The sequence below is a fragment of the Arvicola amphibius genome, chromosome 13, assembly GCF_903992535.2.
Source record: "Arvicola amphibius chromosome 13, mArvAmp1.2, whole genome shotgun sequence".
NCBI classification, from domain to species: Eukaryota; Metazoa; Chordata; class Mammalia; order Rodentia; family Cricetidae; genus Arvicola; species Arvicola amphibius.
The window spans coordinates 70,184,202-70,210,635 of record NC_052059.1 but is presented as its reverse complement, the minus strand read 5'-3'; the positions used below and the strand labels follow the sequence as shown (position 1 = coordinate 70,210,635).

Below are 26,434 nucleotides of genomic sequence, written 5' to 3'. Positions count from 1 at the left end.
AACTTCATGATTTATCTTAGCAGGTAAGACATGAGAAGAAACAGAAACATGTCGCTAGAAACTGCGGTGACAGATTTCATTCTCCTCGGCTTGGCTCACCCCCCCAAACCTAAGAACCTTCCTTTTCCTGGTCTTCTTCCTCATTTACATCCTGACAAAGCTGGGAAACCTTCTCATTCTGCTCACTCTGTGGGCTGACCCCAAGCTGCATGCCTGTCCTATGTACATTCTTCTAGGTATGCTCTCATTCCTGGACATGTGGCTCTCCTCAGTCATTGTTCCTCAGCTTATTTTAAATTTCACTCCTGCCAGCAAGGCTATCCCATTTGGTGGCTGTGTAGCGCAACTGGATTTTTTCCACTTCCTAGGCAGTACTCAATGCTTCCTCTACACTTTGATGGCCTATGACAGGTACCTGGCAATATGCCAACCTCTTCGCTACCCTGTGCTCATGAATGGAAAGTTATGCACCATCTTAGTGGCTGGAGATTGGGTAGCTGGCTCCATCCATGGATCTATTCTAGCCTGCCTGACCTTCTGATTGTCCTACTGTGGGCCCAACCAGATAGATTATTTCATCTGTGACATTCCTGCAGTGTTGAGACTGGCCTGTACTGACACAACAGTCAATGAACTTGTGACCTTTGTGGACATTGGGGTAGTGGCCACCAGTTGCTTTATGCTGATCCTGCTGTCCTACGCCAACATAGTTCATGCCATCCTGAAGATATGCACTGTTGATGGGAGGTGCCATGCCTTCTCCACGTGTGGCTCCCATTCTCACCGTGGTCATAGTCTACTATGTCCCCTGCATCTTCATCTACCTTAGGGCAGGCTCCAAGAGCCCCTTGGATGGAGCCATTGCTGTGTTCTACACTGTTATCACTCCATTACTGAACCCCCTCATCTACACCCTGAGAAACCAGGATGTGAAGTCTGCTCTGAAGAGGTTGGGGCGGTGGTTATAGATTTATAAGCTCTTAATTATGTTATCTTTAAAGGTACACAGTACTGATATTTACTTCCTTGTTAGGAAGGAACTTGGGGTTCAGAGCAGTTCACTAAAACAGCGTGCAGTATATAATTAATGGTGAGCTAGAGCAGAGGCTCTCAGGTCTCCAGACACCAAGTGTTGTTGCTGCACTGCCTCATGTGGTGGAGCTCCCCATGTGGAAGTGGGGACTGAACCTGGGGCCTCAGCAAGAGCAGCAGGTGCTCTTCACACTTGAGCCATCTCTCCAGCCTCCTCCCCCTTGCATATTTTTTTTTGACTGGAGAAAAAAGGAATAATGTATTTTAATATACATTTTAATCAATGTATTTTATAATATGATATATAAGAAGTAAAGTTTAGTAATGTCTTTTAAGTGGAGTTTGCAAGCTTCTCATGTCAAATGATTCAAAACACATAAAATTTGGAATCCTTGCATGAAAAACTTGTGAAGAGCCTATATTTTTTTCTAAATTAGTTTTCTTTTTTTCTCATTTTTTTATTAAAAATTTCCATCTCCTCCTCTCCTCCTCCCCCTTCCCTCCCCTCCCTTCCACCCATACCCCATTGAGACGGTGGGACAGATCTAACGGGAGACCACCAATTCCAGTTGGAATGGGACTGATGGAACAGGCGACCAAACCAGACTCTCTGAATGTGGCTGACGGTGGAGGAGGTCTGAGAAACCAAGGACAACGGCGATCTCTACAGCATGGACGGGCTGTGAGCCTTGTCAGTTTGGTTGCTCACCTTCCTGGACTTAGGGGGAGTTGGGAGGACCTTGGACTTAACATAGTGAAGGGAACCCTGATGCCCCTTGCATATTTTAAACAAGTTTCTGTTCTATAGCCCTGGCTGTACTGGAGTTTGCCATGTAGACTAGCCTGGGTGCAGCAGCTCTCCTGTCTCTGCCTCCAGAGTGGACTGCTGTACTCATATAAAATTACTATTTAAACACTAGTCACAACTCTGCGTTAGTTTAGCTTTTCCCCTGCAGCCGTGCAGCATGGGATCAGTGGATGTGTGGATTTTGCGTTTTCTTGTTTAAATGGGACTGCAGTATGACAGGCTCCTCATGTGAGTTCAACTGCAAGTGCTCACGTGATGAACTCTCTTCAGCTTCCTTTTAATGTGATAAATGCTCCGTGCTCTCCCTCTTCTTTTCTCAATTCACACTTACAGAAAAAAGGAGCCCAGCGATTCTGTCCTTTGGCAGATGAGGAGACAGCTTCTCCTGGAGTTGATGGGCATTCTTCCTACAGTCAGGAGCACCCACATTGTAGAAGAAGCTAAGGTGGAGATGGAGCCCACTGTGTATGTGTACTCGGGGCTGAAGGAAGAACATGTTGTGAAAGACAGCACACTCTTATGTCTGTACTGTGCCTTGATAGGGATTGCTGGACTCAAGTACTCAACCCAATATTTTACCATTTTATCTTTTTCTTCCTATTTCTAATTGCAGAGAAGTGAGCCAAAGGCCTTTTATTAAGAGGCTCCAGCTTTTAATTTTACTAGCTATGTCAAGATTGAAGGTGCTAAGGTCAACTGTCCTTAAGGAATATTTGATCTAATTTCTGTTTACAAATAGATATTGGAGGAATGAGAGTATTTTATCAGACTTTAATCACAGTGTAAAGGACCCTGTGATTTTACCAGTTTGAGAAGACACCTCTGAGAGATCTGTGAGTGACCCACAACCAGTCCAGGTCAGGTGAAGACCTCTCTGTTTCAGAATCGACAGGACATGTTTTTCGGTTTGTTTTGTTTTGTTTTGTTTTGCTTTTAAGAGGAGGGTGGACCTCATGTCCTTGACTCGGACTGTGCATGCTCTCTCTTATAATTCTTCTTTTTAATGATTTTATTTATTTCATGTGCAATGGTGTCTTCCTTCATGAACTAAAAGTAGATAAATCAATAAGTGTAAACTCTCACTGTGTTTCTCCTTTCAGACCAACTGAAGAAGAAGCTGAGCAGTTGCTGCAGCTGATGACCTGCCACACCGGCTGGGGTTCGATTTGTCTCCCTTTCCTTCTGTATACTGCTGGCCTTTTCTACACTTGTCAGGTACCTCACTGAATAGTCGCTCTACTCATTCAAGATGTGCTTTTATTTACTTATCAAAATGTATGTAAGGAGGGAGGTGTGTAGTGTAAGTAGTGTGTTTGCCTAGCATGTATGCTGCCACCAGAAAAGATGTAGAGCATCTTATTAAAAGTTTGCCACAGAGACTGGCCTAGGCATGGACAGTCACAGTCCCCTTCAGTGGAAGGACAGCCGCATCTCCTGAATACCACCGTTTTACTAGTCTTTGTCAGAGTCTCTGCTGAACATTGTTTAAAGAGTCAGCATTCTTCAAGAGTTTTTGAAGGCTTATAACTTTCCTTCCTACTTTTTCTTCTTTGGAGGTATTATCTTTTAGTTCTTGAGTAGTTTACGGTCTTACTAGTACATTGTTTAAAAACTTTTTACAAAAGTTCAATACCTGTTTATTTTGTGTTTCGCTCCTTAGGGTGTGTGAGTGTGAGTGTGTGTGTGTGTTTGTGTGTGTGTGTGTGTTTGATTTGTACACCAGTGCTATGATGTATGTGTGGAGGTTGGAGGAAAACTCGCAGGAGTCATTTCTCTGCGTCTGCCATGTGGCTGGGTGGAGAGGAGTATAAGGCGGAAGGAGACAGGAGCTCAGTGAAGTCTGAGATTTGGTGGAGACGAGCATCGGGAGATGCAGTCTGTGCACAAGGATCGCCCCTTTGGTCAGCATTGGTAGAGGTAAAAGAACTCTCTAGTTGTTGCTGCTCTGCTTCTCTGATCTCTGACATTAAAACCTATATCTGACTCTGGGCTTTTATTATTAATACCGGTTAGAATTTGTGCTATATATATTGTGATAGTTAGCCTTAATCATCAATTTCACAACCTAGAATTACCCAGGGAAAGAATCTCAATCAAGAATTTTCTGCCTTGGGTTTGTGGGCATTTCTGTGAGATACTGTCTGGTGTGTGTGTGTGTGTGTGTGTGTGTGTGTGTGTGTGTGTGTGTATGTGTATATAAGTCATTTGCCTGCATGTATATATGTGTACCATGTGCATGTCTGGTATTTGAGGTGGCCAGAAAATGGTATTGGATACTCTGGATATGGAATTACGTATGGTTATGAGCTTCCATGCTGTGTGCTAAAAATTGAACCCAAGTGTTCTGCCATCTCTCCAGGCCCTGTGGGGGATTGTCTTAACTGATGTGAGAAGACCCAGCCCACTGTGTGCAGCACCATTCCTTAGGCAGAGGGTTCTTAACTGTGAAGGACGGAAAAACAAACCTCAGAACAAAAAAATGAATATGTGTGTTCATTCTCTGCTCTTGACTATGGATACAGCTAGTTACTTCAAGCCCTTGACACTCTGACATCTTTGCTCTGATGGGTTATAACCTGGAATTGTCCATAGAATATAAATTCCCTTTCCCTTAAAAAGTATTAAAGTATTATGTCACTGCACAGAAATGACAGAGATTCTTCATGCTGTCTTTCTGCTGAGCTGGATCCCTAAGAACTGTTTGTCTGGTATTGTTTTTGTTGTAATATTATATTTAAGATATGTCCTTATTGGTTGTTAAATCATTTTAATTGCAGCCTGGCATTTTATTGTATGACTATCATAATCTGTCCATGTTCCTGCTGGTGGTATTTAGCTTGCTCACAGTCTCTTTGAATTAGCAACAACTGCCCGTAAATGCTGAGCCACCTCTCCAGCACATATTACAGCTTTATAGAAATAATTTGTGCTTGTATGATTAAATATAAGCTGCTTATTTAATGCCCTGGTAAAATCAGCAGGTTGTTAGGGAGAAGTAAAGGAGCGAATCTAGATTTAGCAAAATCTAGTTCTTCCTCACGCTGTCTCTGTCTCCTGGAGTGCCTCCTTAGTCTTCTGTGCTATTCTGTCGTGTTCCTCTTCTATGGAGAGAGAGCTGATGAAGTCATCCTTTATTGTTTTCTTTTTAAAAACTGATTTCTTTGTACACACATTGTTAGAGGACTAGACAGTGGGCAGCACTGTTTGTTGGAGAGTCCCACAGGAAGTGGAAAAAGCTTAGCCTTACTTTGTTCTGAGTTAGCATGGCAACAATCTCTTACTGGCAAGTAGTTCTTATAAAAACTAGTATGTTTATTTTGTGTGTGCTTATTGTGTGGGCACATGTGCTACAGTATGGACGTCAGAGGACAAGTTGCAGGAACCACTTTTCTCCTTCCTCCATACAGGTCTGGTGTATTGAACTCAGGTCATCAGGCTGAGTGGTGAGTGTGCCTTCACCTGCCCAACAGTCAGGCCAGCCCCAGGTAATATGGTACACTGTAACCAGACTGGTTCAAATATTGTTCTAAGTGATTTAAATAATTTCTGTCAAGACATTTCTTCAAGATGCATCTCCTGTGCCAGAAATGGTGGTGCACATATATAATTCCAGCATTCAGGTGCCAGAGGCAAGAAGGTTACTGCAGATTCAAGGCCAGCCAAGTCTACATAGCAACCTCCTTCAAAAATAAAACATTTTAAGTCTTCCAAAAGAAGTCGAATACATCAAAATTAATTCTTAAATAATATTAACACAATTTAGTCCTTTTACTTGATCATACAGGGTATATGTGAACATTTTAGGTATGTAGAGTTACTATGAAAATAGCAAGATGATAATTTGTATCTAAGAAATAGGACATGGAGTTCTGATGATGTTGATATGAATACTAATTGCTTGAATATATCCTTGAATATATTTGTTTATCTGACTTAAAACATTAAAATATAGACTATGTGAATAAAAAAAAAAACGCATAAAACTGGTATAGTGGTGGTCCATGCCAGTAAGCCTAGTACTTGTGAGGTTGAAGAGGAGTACAGTGAGTTAAAGGCCAGCCTGGGCTATGTAGCAAGACCCTAGCTCTAAATAAATAAGTAAATAAAAGATACTTGCTGCTCACATGTTTGAATACCAGATAAATAGAAGCTCATTGTAATAATGATTGTATGAATTTCTGTCATGTTCCATTACCTTAATTCTTATCAGAGCTACACAGTGAGACTTTGTCTCAAAAAATAAATTTGTCTCGAAAAACCAAAAAAATAAAATAAAATAAATAAATTTGGCTCTGATTCGGCATGTTCTCCTGCATCCCTAGGAATTCACTCAGGAAACTGAGGTGAGAGAGTCAGAACTGTTAAGGAAGCCTGGAATACTGCAAGAATCCATCTTACAAATCCAAACTCGAGTCCTATGCTAGGGTGTACCTCAGTGATATAACTCTTCCCTAGCATGTGCAAGGTCCAGGGTTCAGTACCCAGAACTTCCAGAAAATAAATAAAAACGTATATACCCATATAACAAAAGATGTTGGGGTGCTGATTCCCATCGCACCCTTTTCCAATGGTGAGTCCCAGACTTACATGGTTTTGTAAATTCCTACAGGTAATCCTGAATTAATGCTTCAGTTTGTAAAAACTAGGTTTTGAGGTAAAAGTCTATTTATAAGTGTTCCATGTTTTTGCTCATAAGAGCTTCTATATGATTGTTATTTTATTAAAGTATGACATCATCTGGGTAAACACAAAATTGCTATTGATGTTTGATGAAAAAAATAATTTTTAAAGGTTTATTTTCATTTTCAATTTTTTTGGGGAGGGGGTTTCAAGACAAGGTTTCCTTGTAGCTTTGAAGCCTGTCCTGGACCTAGCTTTTGTAGATCAGGCTGGTCTCGAACTCACAGAAATCCACCTGCCTCTGCTTCCCGAGTGCTGGGATTAAAGGTGTGTGCCACCACTGCCCTGCTTCATTTTCTATTATTTATGTATGAGTTTGTATGAGCTGCTCACAGAGTTAGAGGACCCAGAACTAGAGTGACAGGGTTGTAGACTGCCTGTGTTTATTCTGTAAACTAAACTTGGGTTCTCTGAGAGAGCAGGAAGCGCTCTTGACTTTGAGCCATCTTTCCGTTCCATTTTTTGATTTTTTTTTTTTTTATTTTCAAGACAGGGTTTCTCTGTGTAACAACCCTGTCTACCCTGGAACTAGCTTGTAGACCAGGCTGGCCTTGAACCCACAAAGATTGCCTGCCTCTGCTTCCCAAATTCTGGGATTAAATGCGTGTGCCATTCTTATTGTTGAGCATGTTGTCATTGTTCCCTTTATTTTTTTCTCTTTTGGGGGACATATGAAGCAAGTTATTTTCTGTATCTTTTTCTTTTATAAACCTTTTGGTTTGTTTTGTTTTAAAATGGCTTTATAAAACGGCTTTTGTAACCCCCCCCCCAAAAAAAAAGGCATGCTCCACCACCACCCATCTAGGACTTTGTAACCTTAATCACAAATCTGAAATACAATATTGAATATTTTTCAGGTATATAAATAAATAAGTCTGATCTAAAGAATTAGAAAAATGTGAAGTTAATCACAGGTGTGTGTATAGGTATGGATGCATTATTAAAGGAAGTGTCTGGGCCGACAAGATGGTTCAGTGTAAAAGTCTGACCTCTAAGCTTGGGACCTGATTTCAATTCCTAGAAGCCATCTGGTAGAAAGAGAGAACCAATTCCTGTAGGTTGTCTTTTGACCTCCTCACTCACACTGTAGCATGTACACACATATGCACACATAAGTTAATAAAAAAGAAATGTTGGTGTCACTGATAGAATTCAGTAACAAGGAGTGGGCAGGATTGCTCTGTGCTCCATGCTCACTACTGGGCCTGATGACCTGAGTCCCATCGCTGGCACCACAGGGTGGAGGGAGAAAGCTGACTCCTGCAGATTGGCCTCTGTTCTCACACGGCGTGGTGTGTGTGTCCGCTTCCCCAAATCACCACAGACAAGCAGTGAAATAAGCATCAATAAAGACTGCTAACAAAAAGTACTTTCTATGATTTTTTTTTTTTTTTGGTTTTACAAGACAGGGTTTCTCTGTAACTTTGGAGCCTGTCCTGGAACTACCTCTTGCAGATCAGGCTGGCCTCGAACTCAGAGATCCACCTGCCTCTGCCTTCCGAGTGCTGGGATTAAAGGTGTGTGCCACCACCACCTGGCTCTATGATCTTTTGACTGTCCATTTTGGTTATTATTGGTGACATTCTTTGGGGGAAATTGACATTTCTAGTTAATAATTGAAATTTAATGACAGTTACCTGGGAAATGTCAATGTGTTACAAGTGTGTAAACAGTGTCATTAGTATAGTTAAAACATTCAGTTTCTTTTACTTTTTTTGTTTATTTCCTTGAGACAGGGTTTCTCTGTGTAGCCCTGGCTATCCAGGAACTTGTTTGAACTTGTCTTGAACTCATGGAGATCCACCTGCCTCTGCCTCCTGAATGCTGGGATCAAAGGTATACACCACCACTTCAGGTTTCTTTTTCTTTTTTAATTAGCATATGTTAGTTATACATAATAGGTTTCATTCTAAGATTTTTTTATACATGTATATAGTGTGTCTTTATGTTTGCCTTTTTTTTCCCTGATGCAGGGTTTTGCTATAGTCTGGGCTGACTTTTAGCTTAAGGTTCTCCTATCTCAGCCTTCTGAATGCTGGGATTACAGGTATGCATAACCATACTTGTTAATGTTAGCTTGTTTAAAGTATACGAGTTATGTATGTCATGTGGGCACACAATGTAGACACTGTAATTTTCTTAAAATGTGTTTATTTTTATTTATTTGGTAAGTAGATTGTCTGTGCACCATATGCATGCCTGGTGCCTGAGCAGCCAAGAAGAAAACATTGGACCATCTGGAATTGGAGTGGCAGATGATTGTGAGCAGCTCTGAGGGTCCTGGGAACTGAACTGGTTAACTGCTAAGCTCTCCAGCCCCTGTATTGTAATTTAAAATATTATATTTAGGTATCTTAATTACCTTTTAATTGAATTTGAATATTGTCTTAAAATGTACCTTGATACTTTTATCAGAATGTGTAGATGATAGAATGTTTCTATTTGATTTGATTTTTTTGTTTGTTTGTTTTTGAGACAAGAGTTTCCCTGTGTAAACCTGGCTGTCCTGCAACTCTTGTAGACCAGGCTGGCCTCAAACCCAAAGATCCACCTGCCTCTGCCTCCTGAGTACTGGGACTAAAGGTGTGGGCCACCTTGCCACACCTGAATATTTATGTTTGAAGTAGAAGTATGATGTGAAACTGGATGTGGTGGCTCACATCTTTAATCCCAGCACTCGGGGCAGAGGCAAGTAGATCTCTGTGAGTTTAAGGTCAGCCTGCTCTCTTTAGTGAGTTCCACAACAGCCAGGGCTTTGTGGAAATACCCTGTCTCAGAAAAACTGAAAAAGAAATAAAAAATAAGAATAACGTGGACAGTGACAATCTGTATCTTTATTATTTAGGATACAGAAATTTCAAACTCTTCATTTAGGGAAATAGCAGTAATGAAACATATACTTTTCATCTTTATTTCAATACTTTTGCTTGATTTTAAAATAAATCTGAATGTAAATAAATACAAGACTGGTACTTTTAATTACATTATTAATCTTCATTATTATGTTTTTATAGTTTTTACATTGATAACATTTCTGAAAACATTGCAGGACTTGCTTTTCTCTTCTGTCCTGACTCGACACTGTAGATAAGGTTCTGGTAGATTGTGTGTCTTAATTTAATCTTATAACCTGGGAAACTTCCAGTCCTTGTTGAACTGAGGTTGTTGCTTACTCTGACTGAAAGGAAAAGTGCTCTTTATTAGTTATACTGTAAACAGAGGTTTTTTTCCACTAGGAAAACGAGTGGATGGGGCTTGAATAAAAAGCCTGAGGTGCCATCGTCATGTGGTTGTGCATGACATTCAAAGAGTTTTCCTTACAATGACACGGACATGGGCACTTCACTTTATTTCCATAGTCCAAGCAAACCGCCGGAGAGAAATGGCACCTCATCAACTTGCTAAGGTAAACTGTATTCTGCTTGTGTGGGTTGCAATCTGAATTGGCTCCTTCCTTAGTTATTACTACATTGTCTGAAATGTGTGTCTGTGTTCCTTGTATGTGCCTGATGGCCTCAAAGGCCCTGGGACTGGGACTGGAGTTTCAGTCCCCTGGAATTTTTTATTTAATTACATTTATCTTGTGTGGGGTACAGGGGAGGGAGGGAAGGAGAGAGAGAGAGAGAGAGAGAGAGAGAGAGAGAGAGAGAGAGAGAGAGAGAGAGAGAGAGAGAGAGAGAGAGAGAGAGAGAGCGCACACGAGCGGGTGTGTGTGCCACAGCACTCGGGTGGTTGCCAGAGCACAGCTCGCTGGTGTCAGTTCTCTCCTTCCACCATGTGGGTCTATCTCAGGTCACGTGTCTTGGGCATACGTGCATTTATGCATTGAACGTCTCTGAAATCCTTTAAATTGTATTTATTTAGTTTTGGTGATGGTGATAGAACTTCAAGCTTCACGTATGCCAAGGAATGTGCTTTGAACTGAACACTGTGCCCCTAATGGAATAATTTTACCATAACATTGACTACTCAAAACCTTTTGAGCTTTTTCATTTGTGTTCTCACTTTAATTACTGAGGTATTTTGCTGGGTTAATCCCCATCCCTTTTTGTTTTTTCTCTGTGTTGTTTTCTGTCACAGTTGATGAACTTTGCTTCTTTATAGAAGTGGAATTATATATGTGGTCTTATATCTGTCTTTTACTTGGCATTGTATTGTTGAGAATCTATTGCTTTTATTCTTTTTCTTCTGTGTATTATTTCCCTATGTTAAAATATATAATATATAAATATATAATACAAATATAATAAAAAGGAAATAAATATATATCAGGATATAGTCGTCTATTCTATTTTTGCCAGATAATTGAGTTGTTTCCACTTTTGTTTAATAAGACAGAGACTTTCTTGTTTGTATGAAGCAAATAGATAGTTTTTATTGTATACATACTTAGGAATGGGATGGTAATAGCTTGTACATCAGCTGTGGTAGACAATGCCAACAGTTTTCCATTTTGTGCTCCTAACTCTAGCCTCCCTCAATAATGCAGGCATGCCTTACTTCATTATACTTTGTGTGGATACTGAATTCTTTTCAGGTCAAAAGTCTGTAGTAACTCTTTACTGAACAAATTTGTTGATGCCATTTTTTTTCTTCTTAAAAGCATTATTGTTAGATTTTTTTTAGCATGAGCTATTTTTAAAATAAGGCATTTGAAAATTAAGTTTCTCTTTTTTTTCAGATAGTAATATTGCATAGTTAATAGCTTCAGTAGACACAGAATAAACATAACTTGTTATGCAACAGGGAGCAAGAAATTCATGTAATTCATGCCCTATTAGCTTTATTGAGATGGTGTGGAACAAAACTCACAACATTAGGGGTGTGCTTGTGAGTTGAGGTTTTCAACTCTTTTATCTCCTGATGTTTCCAGTTGGTTTAAATTTGAACCATTCTTGCATGTTTGGTATTCTCACTGATGTTTTATTTTATCTTGTTTACAGTGCTATGGATTGAACCTAGGGCCACCCCCACTCCCAGCCTGGAGTTTTAATTGATTGTCATAACTGATGAACAGTTTGCATGTTTATTGCATATCTTATGAATATTACCTGTAGTGATTGCCAGTTTTTATAGGTTTGTCTTTTTACTGATTTCTAAGAGTTGTCCCTCTCATTTTCCCCACTCTTCTGTATTTCTTCAAATATTTTGGAGATATCTAACTTCTTTTTAAATTATGTGCCTTAACAATGTAACCTCTTTGGTGAACTTGAAAGCTCCTAGGCTGTGGAGAATAGAAGATAAGGAGCCAGAGAGATGGCTCCTGCAGACTTGGGTTTGAATCCTAGCACCCACACTCACAACCTTGTGTAACCTCCAGTTCAGGGGAATCTATCTTCTGGCCTCTACAGGCATCGCATGCATGTGGTACATATGCATATATGCAGACAAAATGCTAATACACCTAGTGCTTAAATAAATAAAACTTAAAAAACACTAAGAACTATACCAAAGAACAATAATGTAGTTTAGAAAATTAGCCTAACATGTACTAAGTAAGCATAACCAGTGTGAGGAGGGCTGTTTGTTGGTTCTCAGCTGCTCAGCCCTGAAATAATCACACAGAAACCATATTATTTACATCACTGCTTGGTCCATTAGCTCTAGCTTCTTATTTGTTAACTCTTACATCTTAATTTAACCCATCTCCATTAATGTGTGTATCACCACATGATTGTGAGCAGCCATGTGGGTCCTGGGAAGAGTAGCCAGGGCTCTTAATCACTGAGCTGTCTCTTCAGCTGTTTTATTTCTTCTTCTTCTTCTTCTTCTTCTTCTTCTTCTTCTTCTTCTTCTTCTTCTTCTTCTTCTTCTTCTTCTTCTTCTTCTTCTTCTTCTTCTTCTTCTTCTTCTTCTTCTTCTTCTTCTTCTCCTTCTCCTTCTCCTCCTCCTTCTCCTTCTCCTCCTCCTCCTCCTCCTCCTCCTCCTCCTCCTCCTCCTCCTCCTCCTCCTCCTTCTCCTCCTCCTCTTACTCCTCCTTCTCCTCCTCCTTCCTCTTCTTCCTCCTGTTCCTCCTCCTCTTCTTCCTCCTCTTCCTTTTTCTCCTCCTTCTCTTTCTTCTCCTCCTCTTCTTATTATTTGGTTTTATCATCATCATCATCATCATCATCATCATCATCATCATTTGGTAGTTCTCACTTTTGTAGACGAGATTGGCCTCGAGCTCACAGAGATCCACCTGCCTCTGCCTCCCAAGTGCTGGGATTAAATGCATGCACCACCACCACCCAGCACCTTTTGTTTTTAAAATTACAGTCTGTTACCCAAATCTGGTTTACTTTCTGAACGTTGTAGATTGACCTTTTCTTAAAGCAGACTAATCATAGGTTTATTTTTAAAGACTTGTGCTTGTGCATGCATGTATGTGCACTGTCTTTCTGTGTGTGCACATTTGTACTGGTACCTGTAAAATATACAAGGGGGTGTAAGATCCCCTAGAATTGGAGTTATAGGTGGTTGTAAACTGCCCCATGGGTACTGGGAACTGGACTCAGGTCCTCTGGAAGATCAGCCAGTGCTCTTAACCTCTGAGCCAGCTCCAGCCCTGGATGTAGGTTTTAAAGAACAGTGAGAAAGAACTCCTAAGAGTGGGAATGGTTCCAACTTGCTTTTGTTGTTGTTTTTAATTCTTTCATGCATATGAGTATTTTGTCTGCATTTATGTTTGTGCACTACATGTGTGCAATGCCCATAAGAGTGAGAAAAGGGTGCCACCTGGTCCCTTGAAACCGAAATTACAGTCACCTGTGAGCTGCCATATGGTTGCTGGGAATCTAACTTGGATCCTCTGGAAGATCCAGTACTTTTGATTGCTGGTCCATCTCTACAGTTCCTATTCTTTTCTTTTTAATTGTCCTTTTGTTTTGTTTGTTTGAGATAGGTCTCTTGTGTCTCAGGCTGGTCTTCAGATTCTTACGTAACCTTGAACTTCTCCCTGCCTCCGGCTTCTGAGTACTGGTATTACAGGTGTGTACCATCACACCTGGCTTTTAGAGTCCTTTTCTTATAATAATTCACATATTAGAAATCTAGTGAATCATCAGTCTTCGCATGATCAGAATTTTATCAAGAGAAGCATTGGGTTTTAGGGAATATAATATAATAATAATAATAATTTAATACTGCTTTGTTCCAGAATTCTTAATCATTTTCTTAGGAATTGATTTATGTTTTTAAGTAAACCTTTATAACTAGTAAGGTATTACTATAGATATGTTTTATTCTTATTCTAGTGTTTATGTATTAAAGAAATAATAGCATTAAATACATTAATAATACCAATTCTATTTGACTCAATGTAGCAAGCAGGAGCAGTTTTTTGTACAGCATGTAGGAAAGACTTAGTTCCAGCAGAGTGCACTGTTGACCTTTGTCAGAAGCTGCTGCTCAGGAGCCTTGGGCTTCTTCCCCCACCCCCACCCCTTTCTTTTTCCTTTACCTTTGGACCCTATCTTTCTTCCCTTCTTCCCTATGTCTCTGTCTTTCTGTTTCTGCTTAAAAGTGTCTTTTGGGATCTCATGAGAAAATGATCAGTTTTCTTTAAAAGTTTTTTTAGAGTCATTTTCTCAATTTATTTACTTTTATTTAAAATGACTAGTTAACTATATTGTACCTACATATATATGGTGATGCTTATTTATATGATGATGTTTATTGTGTGCTAGGACACTTCTTTAAGTAGTTTAGGAATGCTAATTTACTTGGAAAATATAGATTCATGTGAGTGAATTTTTATTGTCAAATATTAATTTTTCTTTGTGATTAGTTTCAAAATGAAGCAAAAGCATTTGACTTAGTTATATCATTCTTACAGGGAAGTTTGTTCCCCTAATCCTACAAGAGAAAACTGAGGTACAGGATTAAGGAACTTGCTCATCTCACAAGGCTGTTGAGTAGAGAGGCTGGGTTGAATGGTTCCATTCCTCCAGAGTTGGAGTGACAGGCAGTTCATTTCTATGCAGTACTTTGTAAGTATAGCTTCAAGATAGTTTCTCACTCAGCATCCTGTCTGCTTTCTTTACAGTGTTTTCAAAAGCTTACCATCACGTGCATGTTTATCCTGCCATGTTTGTCTCATTGGCAGGTTGCTTACGAGAGCAAGTACACTGCCTGTTTTTCACATTTTTATGCCTGCAAGCATCTAGCACAGAGCCTGTACTTGGTGCTCACATATTTGTGGAATAAATGAATTTTTAAAAAGGCTTAAGTTAAAGAATTAACTATTATTTTTAGCTTATGACTTTTGGTCAGATCCTTATACGTAAAGGGTATAATAGTATTGTAATACTAGAACTAAATACATTTTGTTTTAACTTTTGTGTATTAGCATACTCAAGGAAGATACCAAGCAATGAATTTCAAGAGTTAGGAAGTAAGTTGATAAGTAATATAAATAAAAAATTAGGAACAACTTTTGACTTCTGTAGCAACCAGAGGGACAGGTTGTTAGATAATATTATAACTAGTCGGAACCTAATATGGGAACAGAATTTTAAAACCTTTGCCTGAAGCTTATATACAGGAGCCTATTTCTCAAGGAATTATAATAATATGCTAATAGCTTTTTGGAGTCTCTACTTGTACCAAATAATTTGTTTTCTTTCATTTGATGTTAGTCTCAGCACTGTGAAGAAAATAGAGCAGATGTTAATTTGATAGTTGAGAAAAGTGAAGCCCAAGATACTGGATAAGGGGCTGGAGAGATTGTTTAGAGGTTCAGAGCACTTGCTACATTTGCAGAGGACCCAGGTTCAGTTTCTAGCTCCTATGTTGGTGGCTCACAATTGACAGTCACTCCAGTTTTAGGGGATTCAAGGTTCCTTCTAATCTTTCAGGGCACCCACACACCTGTGGTGAACATACATACACACATACACATAATTTTAAAAGATATTAAATTTGACCATGGTTAGGTAAATGGTGAAATTATGATTACAAAATTTAGTTTTAAAATATAGATTCATGGATTATGAATGAGGACAAGGGAAAGAAAAAGAAGGGGAAATTTTTGTTATTAACTGATGCTTAAAATATGTAAAAGAAAATAGATTTTATTATTTAATATGCCTGAAATTAAAATACCTTTAGCTAGAAGTGGCTTAGGTCTATAATTTAGCCATTCAGGAAGCCCAGGCAGTAGGATTGTGAATTCAAGGCCAACCAGGGGACTCCATAGTTAGTTTGACGCTGCCAGTCTTGTGATACCCTATATAGAATAAAATAGAAGAGAACAAGAATGAATCAGCTGATCTTTAGTAGTCAGTCTGTGAATCAGAGAGACATGGTCACAGTGCATGTGTTTTATGTGTATGGGTGCTTTGTCTGCATGTGACTATACACTACATGTGCCTGGTACCCACAGAAGCCAGAAGAGAGTGTCAGATTCCCCAGGACTGGAGTTACAGGTGAGTGTGAGCTACCCTGTGGGCACTAGAGATTGAACCATGGTCCTCTGCAGGATCCATCTCTCCAGGCCCTAGAGGACAACTTTGTGAGGTCAGTTGTACCCCCCCACCTACTTTTCTCTAGGTTCTGGAATTAAGCTGAGGTTGCCAGCCTTGCACAACAAATGCCTTTAACTGCTGAGCCATCTCTGGACCTAGATTTGATGTTTATTTAAAAGAAAAAATTGTGGCTGTCTTTTTTTCTAAACAACATCTTGCTATGCATCCTGAGCTACCTTTGAGCTCTTGACTTTCCTGCTCCAGCCTTCTGAGTGATTGTTATAGGTATACACTCCCATGGTTGGCTTAAACTCAGTTTTTAAAAGAAATGATAAGTAATAACTGTTCTTTAAAAAAAGTCTATCAGTGTAAGCAGAGTAAAAACAAGATGTTCTCCTTAGTGCTTCTGTTCTGCTTTGCCTTCCTGCAGATAAACACCATAGACACTTGAGAATCTTTCCAGGTCCTTTCCTTTAAATTTACAGCATATTTGGTTTTCATAGTTTTGTTTTTATATTTAATCTCTTTTATTTTTTATTTTTATTTTTGGTTTTTCAAGACAGGGTTTCTTTGTAGCTTTGAAGCCTATTCTGAAACTAGCTCTTGTAGACCAGGCTGGCCTCAAACTCACAGAAAGCCACCTGCCTCTACCTCCCGAGTGCTGGGAATAAAGGTATGCACGCCACCACTGCCCGGCTTAAAACTCTTTTTCTATCTATCTATCTATCTATCTATCTATCTATCTATCTATCTATCTATCTATCTATCATCTATCTATCCATCTATCTATCATCTATCTATCTATCTATCTATCTATCTATCTATCTATCTATCTATCTTTGAAACAGATTTGCTCTATGTGTTCTTGGCTGTCTTGAGACTCTCTGTAACCGATGCTGGCTTCAAACTCTCAGAGATCCACCTGCTTCTGCCTTTCAAGTGCTAGGATTAAAGGCATACACTCTCATGACTGGTGTTTTTTTTGTTTGTTTGTTTTTAAGAAAGGGTTTCACTGGGCATTGGCTGACCTGTAATTTAGTACATAGAACAGTGTGACCTTGAATCAGAGATCTTTCCACCTCTGCCCCCCAAGTGCTGGGACTAGTGGTGTATGCCACCAAACCCCACATGAACTAATTTGTTTTTATTTTTTAATTTTGTATGTGCCTACATGCCTATTTGGTAATATGTACATAAGTGCAGGTGCCCAGGGAAGAAGAGAGTGTTGTATCCCCCGGAGCTGAAGTTCCCAGTTGTAAGCCTCCTGATGTGGGTGCTGGGAAACAAACTTGGGTCCTCTGTAAAAGCCGTATGTATTCTTAACTCTTGGGTTATTTCTCTAGTCCCTGAATATTGCTGAAGCATTAGTCTAATCAATCTTATCGATAAAAACCTGGACCCAGATATTGGGTAAAACCTGGGAGATCAGAGAACCAGGATCAGCTGCCAGTTGCTTCTTATCGGTCTCATTCCTCCATCTAAAAACTGGCAGCTGCTCTTGGTTCTCTGATCTTCCAGGCTTTATACCGATATCTAGCTCTTGGCTTTTATTGATTAAGATTAATTATATTAATGCTTCATTTTGTATATTTTTAAATTTTATCTTATATCTAATTATTTATGTTTGTGTGTGTTGTGCTTATCTTAGACATTTTTACCCAATAAGTCATCTTACTGGCCCAGAATTTTGTATTTTTTTTTTTTTTTTTTGGTTTTTCGAGACAGGGTTTCTCTGTGGCTTTGGAGCCTGTCCTGGAACTAGCTCTTGTAGACCAGGCTGGTCTCGAACTCACAGAGATCAGCCTGCCTCTGCCTCCCGAGTGCTGGGATTAAAGGCGTGCACCACCGCCGCCCGGCAGAATTTTGTATTTTTAATGACATTCTTTTCCTTCTTCCTTCCTTTGGTTGGATATCTACAGGGCTTGGTATCTTCTTTATTTTTATTTTTTTCATTACAACGAGGTTGGACAATAGAAAAGTGATACAGTCCATACAGGCAGAAGTTAAAAAATTAAAGAAGGGCACGACTGTTTTGGGAAACAACTTCCATCACATCAATAAACAGTTTGAAGTTCTCGAGGAGAAGTTTGAAGTTCTCAAGGAAAGGACTAATAGATCCTCCTTGGAGATGGCTTTGTCAATTGAGAAAAACATGCAGGAGATTTGTAAATGGTTTGAAGTTCTTGAGGAAAGGAATAATAGATCCTCCTCGGAGATGGCTTTGTCAATTGAGAAAAATATGCAGGAGATTTGTAAACGGTTTGAAGTTCTCAAAGAAAGGAATAATAGATCTTTCTCTGAGATGGCTTTATCATTTGAGAAAAAGGTGCAGAATATGGAGGCAGGAACTGCTGATTTGAATCATAAATTGCAGTCCCTGTCTGTAGGAACTGAAACATTATCTGAGAAGATTTTAACCGTTGAATGTATTAACAAGACTTTATCAAAGGTCTATGAAAGATTACTGGACAGAATTTCAATACAAGATGGCACAATTCATGACATGAAAATTCTGTCTAAGGATGAGATATTATTGGTGTTGGACAAACTTCATATCTTTGAATCCTCTATGACGGCCTTGGAACATAATACTGGACAAGAGATTCAGGCATTGCAGAAGGCAATGGTAAACAGATTTGAAAAGATTGAGGAAATTATAGACTCTGATGAACAGGAGCAAATGGTAAAAGAGACAATCTTAACCCCATCAGTGAATAGAACCCTCCGGAATAATTTTCACAAGACCTTGCCTGTCTTCCCGGTAATAACAACAGAGAAAGTGACTGGTTCTAAAAACCCTAAGGTCACCAAGGAATATACATGGGAACCCATCCATATGAATGATATGAAAGAAATTAAACAGGCTGTTATGAATTTTGGCATACATAGCTCCTTTGTTAAGGAGATGCTAAAATTGTGGTCAATCAGTACGAGACCCATACCAAGTGACTGGATTCATTTGGTATAGGCGGTTCTAGAAAGCAGATCTCAATTAAACTGGAAGTGTTTGTTCAGACAAGAGGCTAGACTTTTAGAACAACAGGAAAGATCGAAGGGAGTTGACATTACCCTAGATCAAATTCTGGGTGAAGGACTTTATTCTGATTCTCTAGAACAAGCTAATTATGATGAACACACCTTATCCATATGTACTACCGCACCCTTAAAGGCTTGGTACAGGGTTCAAGACCCAGGACAGAGAACGGAATCATATATCAGAGTTAAACAGGGTCCGAGAGAACCATTTGTTGACTTTTTACATAGACTAACTAAAGCTGTACAAAGAGGGATATCTGACCCAGAAGCAAGGCAGGTAATAATTGAGTCCTTGGCTTATGAGAATGCCAATGTGGAGTGCAAAAGGGTTTTGATGCCTCTAAAGATCAGATCAGCACCTTTGGATGAATCGGTCTTGCATACAATGAATGTTGAATAGTTTTACTATGGCATGGAGGCATGGGTGGAAGAAGCAATTGCCAATGGTAAAAGAAGACATCAAAATACCAAATGTTTTAATCGTGGCAGAATGGGACATATGAAACGGAATTGAAGACAAAGGATTTCCAGAAATAATAACGCCTCTTCCAGGAATAACAGGAATAGGAGGCCTCAGCCTTCAGGTTTATGTGGGAGATGTGGAAAAGGTAGGTATCGGACCAATGAATGCAGATTGTCAAGAGATAGACAAGGAAATCCATTGCAAGCGGGAAACTCAATGGGGGGGCCTCTCGCAAGCAACCATGGAGAATGTGGTCCAGTCATTTCCCATTACTACAGAGAACATGCCTTGTCAGAACAATTAGAAAGCCCCATGCCTGCTGTTAAAAGCAAAAACGGCCTGAAAGATGAATTACGTGTATTTTGGCAAACTTCTATAAGTGATCAAAGACCAAAGTTAAGAGTGTGTGTAAACGGCATTTTCATTACTGGCCTGCTGGACACAGGAGCGGATGTAAGTATCATTACTCCAGAATCTTGGCATCCGTATTGGCCTCTACAGGACATAAATGTTCAGTTCTTGGGAATTGGAACCCTATCTCGAGTAAGGCAAAGCATGAGATGGGTTGAATGCATAGGGACAGAAGGACAAATAGGAAAATTAAGGCCATATGTAGCTAATACTGCAGTAAATTTATGGGGCCATGACCTATTGCAGCAATGGAATACTCAAATCAACATTCCTGCTGTCTCTAGAGCATATGTTTCTGAGGAAAACATTAAAAGATATTACAGATGGCGCTCCAATAATATTTCCTTGTTTTATTGCTCAAGATTTTCTATTCCAAGTTATACAAACCTAACTTGAAGAGCTTAAGAAGAAAGAGATGGCTTTCTTTTCATTATGGTGGCTTTGTTCTTAGGAAGTCCTTTTCTTGTGGGACAGAGGACAACTGCAAGCAGTTAGCTAAGCTGGAGGAAAGGGCTTGAGCTTGCATGCATTCCCCCCAGTCACTCTGTTCAGCTCAGCCTGGATGGCATGTCTATTCCTGAATCTGAGCCAATTTCTGACCACAGAGGATCAGAATACTTTACCTGATGAGCCTGGTTCTGAGTTGTGTTTTACCCAGTGAGAAACATGATATCACTTGATCTGCAGATTAGTGGACTTATCAGCATCAGCCAGAGAAGAGCAGTCTTCAAAATAAAGTACATGTCGTGGGTCGGACTGCACCACTTCTTGTTAGTTTTTGGGAATCATGGAATCTGCCTTCTTGTTTCCCTTCACAAGTTTTTCTCTTCAGGGATAGGGATGCAGCTCATTTGTTAGAGGGCTTGCATGGCAAGCATGAAGCCCTGTGCTTAGCCACAGCACTACACACACACACACAAAAATGTTTGGTCATCAGTGTTAAAATTGTACTGAATGCTTCTTTATTGTATAATTGTATACCATCTGTGTAGCTTGTACCTTCATCTATGCTCAACTGATAGGCACATGTTCATTGAGAAGTTGGTTACCAAGTGTTCTTAGAATGAAAATGTGAGCTTTATGGTACAGAACTGGTGTCTGGTAGATATTAGTGCTCCGAAGTTGTTTTAAGGCTTGAATATTAGTTTTTTAATGTAAATTGCACACATAGTATTGGCCTATATTGTGAATTTTTAAACGAAATCTTTTGCCTACTGCTGTTAAATTCATTTTGTCAATTTTTTAAATAAAAAAGTATTTTATCTTACAGATGGATATAAAGCTGAAACAGCAAGTTGTCATTTTAGATGAAGCTCATAACATTGAAGAATGTGCTCAGGAGTCAGCAAGCTACAGTGTAACAGAGGTTCAGCTTAGGTTTGCTGGGGATGAGCTGGATACTTTGGTCAACAATAATATAAGGAAGAAAAACCACAAGCCCCTATGAGATGTGTGTTATAACTTCATTAAGTAAGAATTTTTGACTCTCGGTGTATTTGCCTTGTCTGGCATAGTAAGGAAGAGTCAGAGGGTTTCCACTTGTGGATGTGGGGACATGTTGGTTAGTTTTTCATCATCATGAGCTATACCTAAGGGAAACTAAGAGGAGGAAGGATTTATTTGTGCTCATGGTTTTAGAGGATTCAGTCAATAGTTGCCATCTGCACTGTTTTGGAGTAGAGAAACAGAAGAAGTCACAACAGAGGGAAGCTATTTTAGGGAGCAAAGAGGAAATGTTAGCATTGGCATGGCTGGCTTCCTTCTTTTTGCTATCCATCTGGGCACCCAGATGGTATGACCCATATTTAGGGCGTGTCTTCTACTTTTGTTATGACTCTGTAAATACCTTCACAGACTTACCCAAAGCTATGCTTTATGAATCTAAGCATCTTGCAGGCATCTTGCAGAGTAGATTGGATAGCTTTCTAGACTAAGGAGACAGTATCAGCAAAGTCATGGAAAATGCTTTATATTTTATAAATTACTTATTATTTGCTTGTTTATGTGCATGAAATGAATGCAAGAATACATGTGCCACAGTATGCATGTGGAGGTCAAGGGATAACTCTGTGGTATCTTTTCTCTCCTTCCATGCCTCCATGAGTCCTGGAGATCAGACTCAGCTCACCAGGCCCATGCGACAGGTGTCTTCACCTGCACAGCCGTATCTCCAGCCCAGAGAAAGTTATATATTTTTATTTTTTTTTTATTTTTCCATTCAATTATTTACACTTCCTTCCCTCCTCCTAATCCTCCCTGCTCCCCCACACCCCCTTCTCTCTCTCCCACCCTGATTGAGAGAGGGCAGGGAATCCTGCCCTGTGGGAAGTCCAAGGCCCTCCTCCTTACATCCAGGCCTAGGGAGCTGTGCTTCCATATAGACTAGGGTCCCAAAAAGCCAGAACGTGCCATAAAAACAAGTCCCAGTGCCTTTATCAATGGCTTCTCCATCAGCCCCTATTGTCACCCACAATCAGAGAGTCTGGTTTGATCACATGCTTATTCAGACCGGGTCCAGCTGGATTTGGTGAGCTCCCATTAGAACAGGTACACTGCCTCAGTTGGTGGACCAACCCCTGGCGGTCCTGACTTCTTTGCTCGTCTTCACCCTCTTTCTGCCTTTCAACTGGACCTTGGGAGCTCAGTCTGTTCCTCTGATGAGGGTCTCTGTCTGTCGCCGGACAAAGATTCTATGGTGATATTCGAGATAGTCATCAGTGTGATAGTGGGGCAAGGACAGTTCTGGCACCCTCTCCTCTGCTGTCCAAGGACCTAGCTGGGGACATCTCCGTGGACACCTGGGATCCCCTCTAGAGCCAAGTCTCTTGCCAATCCTAAAATGGATCCCATAATGTAGGTATCTTCTTCCCTGCTCCTATATCTGCCCTTCCTCCATCCCCACCCCCCCACTCCCCCAGAGAAAGTTTCTTATAGCTACAGTTTAGCTTAGCTTGTGTGAAAAGGAGACTACTGGAAAGGAGTTTGCAGGTTTTCATAAAAGAAACACAGAAAGACCTCTAAAGCTTTGGAAGTAGGCCTTTCAATGGCAAATCCTTGTTCCTGTAATTTAAACTTGATAACTTGTGTAAGGGTTAAGATCCGAGGATTATTCTGAGCCTCTTCCATGTTGCTTTTAGAGCCTGCTGAAATTACTAGAAATCAAAAGTTTTGTGAAGAATGCCATGCTTCCCCCAAGATCAATTCGATTTTGACTGTGTTGTTTAACTTGGTAGTGCCCTGCCTTAGAAGTCACTGAGCGATCACGCTCATGGGCTGAATAGATAGCAAGATCCCATCGATTAACTTTGAAAAGACGTTGTCTCATGCCAGAAGAAGCTTGGATCTTTTTCTCTCTGTTGCAGACTTTGATATTCCTTTATATTTTTTTATGAAAGAAACCTATTAAATATAAATAAGATTTATGTAACAGAACATTTAAAATGTTATATGTCCACTATTGTTTTTTTCCTTTTTTTTTTATTAAAGATTTCCATCTCCTTCCCCTTCCCTCCCTCCCTTCCACCCATACCCCCACTCCACCCCTCTCCAAGACAAAGAGCCATCAAGGTTCCCTTCACTATGTTAAGTCCAAGGTCCTCCCAGCTCCCCCTAAGGCCAGGAAGGTGAGCAACCAAACTGACAAGGCTCACAGTGAGCCCGTCCATGATGCAGAGTTCAAGCCAATCGCTGTTGTCCTTGGTTTCTCAGTCCTCCTCCACCATCAGCCACATTCAAAGAGTCCGGTTTGGTCGCCTGTTCCATCAGTCCCATTCCAACTGGACTTGGTGGTCTCCCGTTAGATCTGTCCCACCGTTTCAATGGGTAAACTCACTCCTCACGGTCCTGACTTTCTTGCTCATGATCTCCCTCCTTTTGCTCCTCATCGGGACCTTGGGATCTCAGTCCGGTGCTCCTATGTGGGGCTCTGTCATTTTCTCCATCCAATGCCAGGTGAAGGTTGGTGTTTTCTATTTGCATCCATTTGCATGCAAAATTCAAGATGTCATTGTTTTTTACCGCTGAGTAGTATTCTAGCATGTATATATTCCACAGTTTCTTCAACCATTCTTCCACTGAAGGGCATCTAGGTTGTTTCCAGGATCTGGCTATTACAAATAATGCTGCTATGAACATAGATGAGCATATGCTTTTGTTGTATGATTGGGCATCTCTTGGGTAGATTCCCAATAGTGGAATTGCTGGGTCCTGGGATAGGTTGATCCCAAATTTCCTGAGAAACCTCCACACTGCTTTCCAAAGTGGTTGCACAAGTTTTCATTCCCACCAGCAATGGATGAGTGTACCCCTTACTCCACATCCTCTCCAGCAAAGGCTATCATTGGTGTTTTTGATTTTAGCCATTCTGACAGGTGTAAGATGGTATCTCAATGTTGTTTTGATTTGCATTTCCCTGATTGCTAAGGAGGTTGAGCATGCCCTTAAGTGTCTTTTGGCCATTCGAACTTCGTCTGCTGAGAATTCTCTGTTCAGTTCAGTGCCCCATTTTTTCTAGCCATAAATAAAGGACATCGAGCCTATAATTCGTAAAAAATCCTTTATATATTATAACTAAGTTGTGTGATCCATTTTCCTTGAGGAACATCTTCTCATTCACCATTGAATGTTAAGTAAAGAATAAAATGAAGTTTTCTGTTTAGTCTCTATTAAGAGTTTTTATATATGTTACTTTTAAGGGTTTTTTGTTTTAGTGGGTTTTTTTTTGAGTCAGGTTTGTCTGTAACTTTAGAGAGCTCTGTAGACCAGGCTGGCTTAGAACTCACAGAGATAGCCTGCCTTTCCTTCTGCCTCCCAATTGACTGGAATTAAAGGCTACCACTGCCCAACTATTAGCATTAAGTTTTTATGATGGGAAATTTACAATGCTACTAGTTTAATGTTTGCCATTTTTAAGCTAATCTAAAAGACAAACTAAATTGCTACACCCAGGTTTTATTATTATTATTTAGATGTTTGACATTTCTGTAGGTAGAACACCGCTTCTGTGTTAAGTAGAACTCTTTCTGGTGTTAAGACCTTAGGGTTGTGGTGAGGTGGTTGTGCAATTAGAGGTTAGGCTTATGTAGTTGTTCAACTTATCTGCTACCTAACCACAATCATTGGCATAATTGTGTTTCTTTCCTGTGGTCACTGGAAAATAGTTGGTGAACACAAACCACATTTTGGTAACTAATTAAAATAGTTTCCTTAAGGGGTGGCCTGAGGGCTTTGAACCTTTGTTCCCAGCACTTCTCACCCAGGTTGCTGGGAACTTCACTGATACTTTTACAACATCCCACCTGCTAGACAGAAGTCCTAGTTGTATGCCCGCCCAGTCCCCATTCTGTTTTCTGAGCCTGCTAGAGACCAAGATTTGATCCCATGACCCTCATCTCCCATCTCCCCAGTTTCCTTCTCTGAAGGTTGTGTATCCCATCTGGGTCTCTCTTGGTGGCCTCCAATTGTTGCTTGATTTAGTTTCTCCTCTTTTTCCCTTTCTTTCTTAAACTCATTTTTATTCCCCTCATTTTAAATTTTCCCCTCTCATTTCCTTTCCTTCCCCCTTCTTCCCTCTTTCCACCTTTATTTTGTTGTATTGGGAATATATTTTGATTATTAAGTCCTTAGTGGATGCAGCTTTTTCCTTTTAAATCTATAAGTTGTCTGGTCAGTAAAAAGTTTCTTTATTGTTTTCTTCCTTTCGGTTTTATAGATCATTGTTAGCATATGGAAACCACACAGATGTTTTTCTTTTCATTGTGTAGAATAGAACCCAGGACTTTGCACATGTTAGGCAGGCAAACTCTGCTTCTACATCCCTTTCAGCCCATACTGCAGATTTCTGCATGTTGATTTTATATCCTACAACTTTAATTTTTTAACTTACTTTTTAGGGTTTTTGTTTTATTAGTGGTATTAGAGTTTTCTATATATAGGTTTATGTTCTCAGCAAAGACAAACAACTTCAGTTCATATGTATAGCTGCCCTGTGTGTCTAGAGGATACTGTTTCCCTGTATTCATCCACTGTATCTGGTGCTTGCATTCTTTCTGCCCCATCTTCTGCAATGATCCCTGAGCCTTGGAAGGAGGGGATATTTTTGCATGCCTTCGTTATCTTTATATGTCCTTTAAGGGAAGGTAATTCTCTTCTATGGAGCATATAGTTAGGGTTTTTTTCTTTTAGCTTCTTTAAAAAAAACCCAGGACTTTGAACCCACAGAGAGCTGCCTGTCTCTTCCTTCTGAATGTTGGATTAAAGGCATGCACCATCATACTGAGCCCTAGGTTATATAGTTTATGTATTCATTCTCTATGACTTTATACTATATAGTTGGATTCATTGTATTCATGATAATTATTGGTGCTTGTGTTAGCTTTCTATCATTGTGATAAAATACCTGAGAGGAAGTATTTTACAGAGGGAACAGCTCATGCTTTCAGAGGTTTTAGTCTGTGGCCACTCTTCCAGATTGCTCTTAGGCCTGTGGCAAGGCCTCATGGTAGAAGCACTTGGTAGAAAATTCACCTCATGGCATGCCCCTTGAGGGTCACCTGCAGTAAG

The 26,434-nt window shown here is 40.0% G+C and overlaps 1 pseudogene; it reads left to right on the top strand.

Moving 5' to 3' along the window:
• The first annotated feature begins 30 nt into the window (after positions 1-30).
• Positions 31-21,320, top strand: LOC119799893 (annotated as a pseudogene).
• The last annotated feature ends 5,114 nt before the right edge of the window (positions 21,321-26,434 follow it).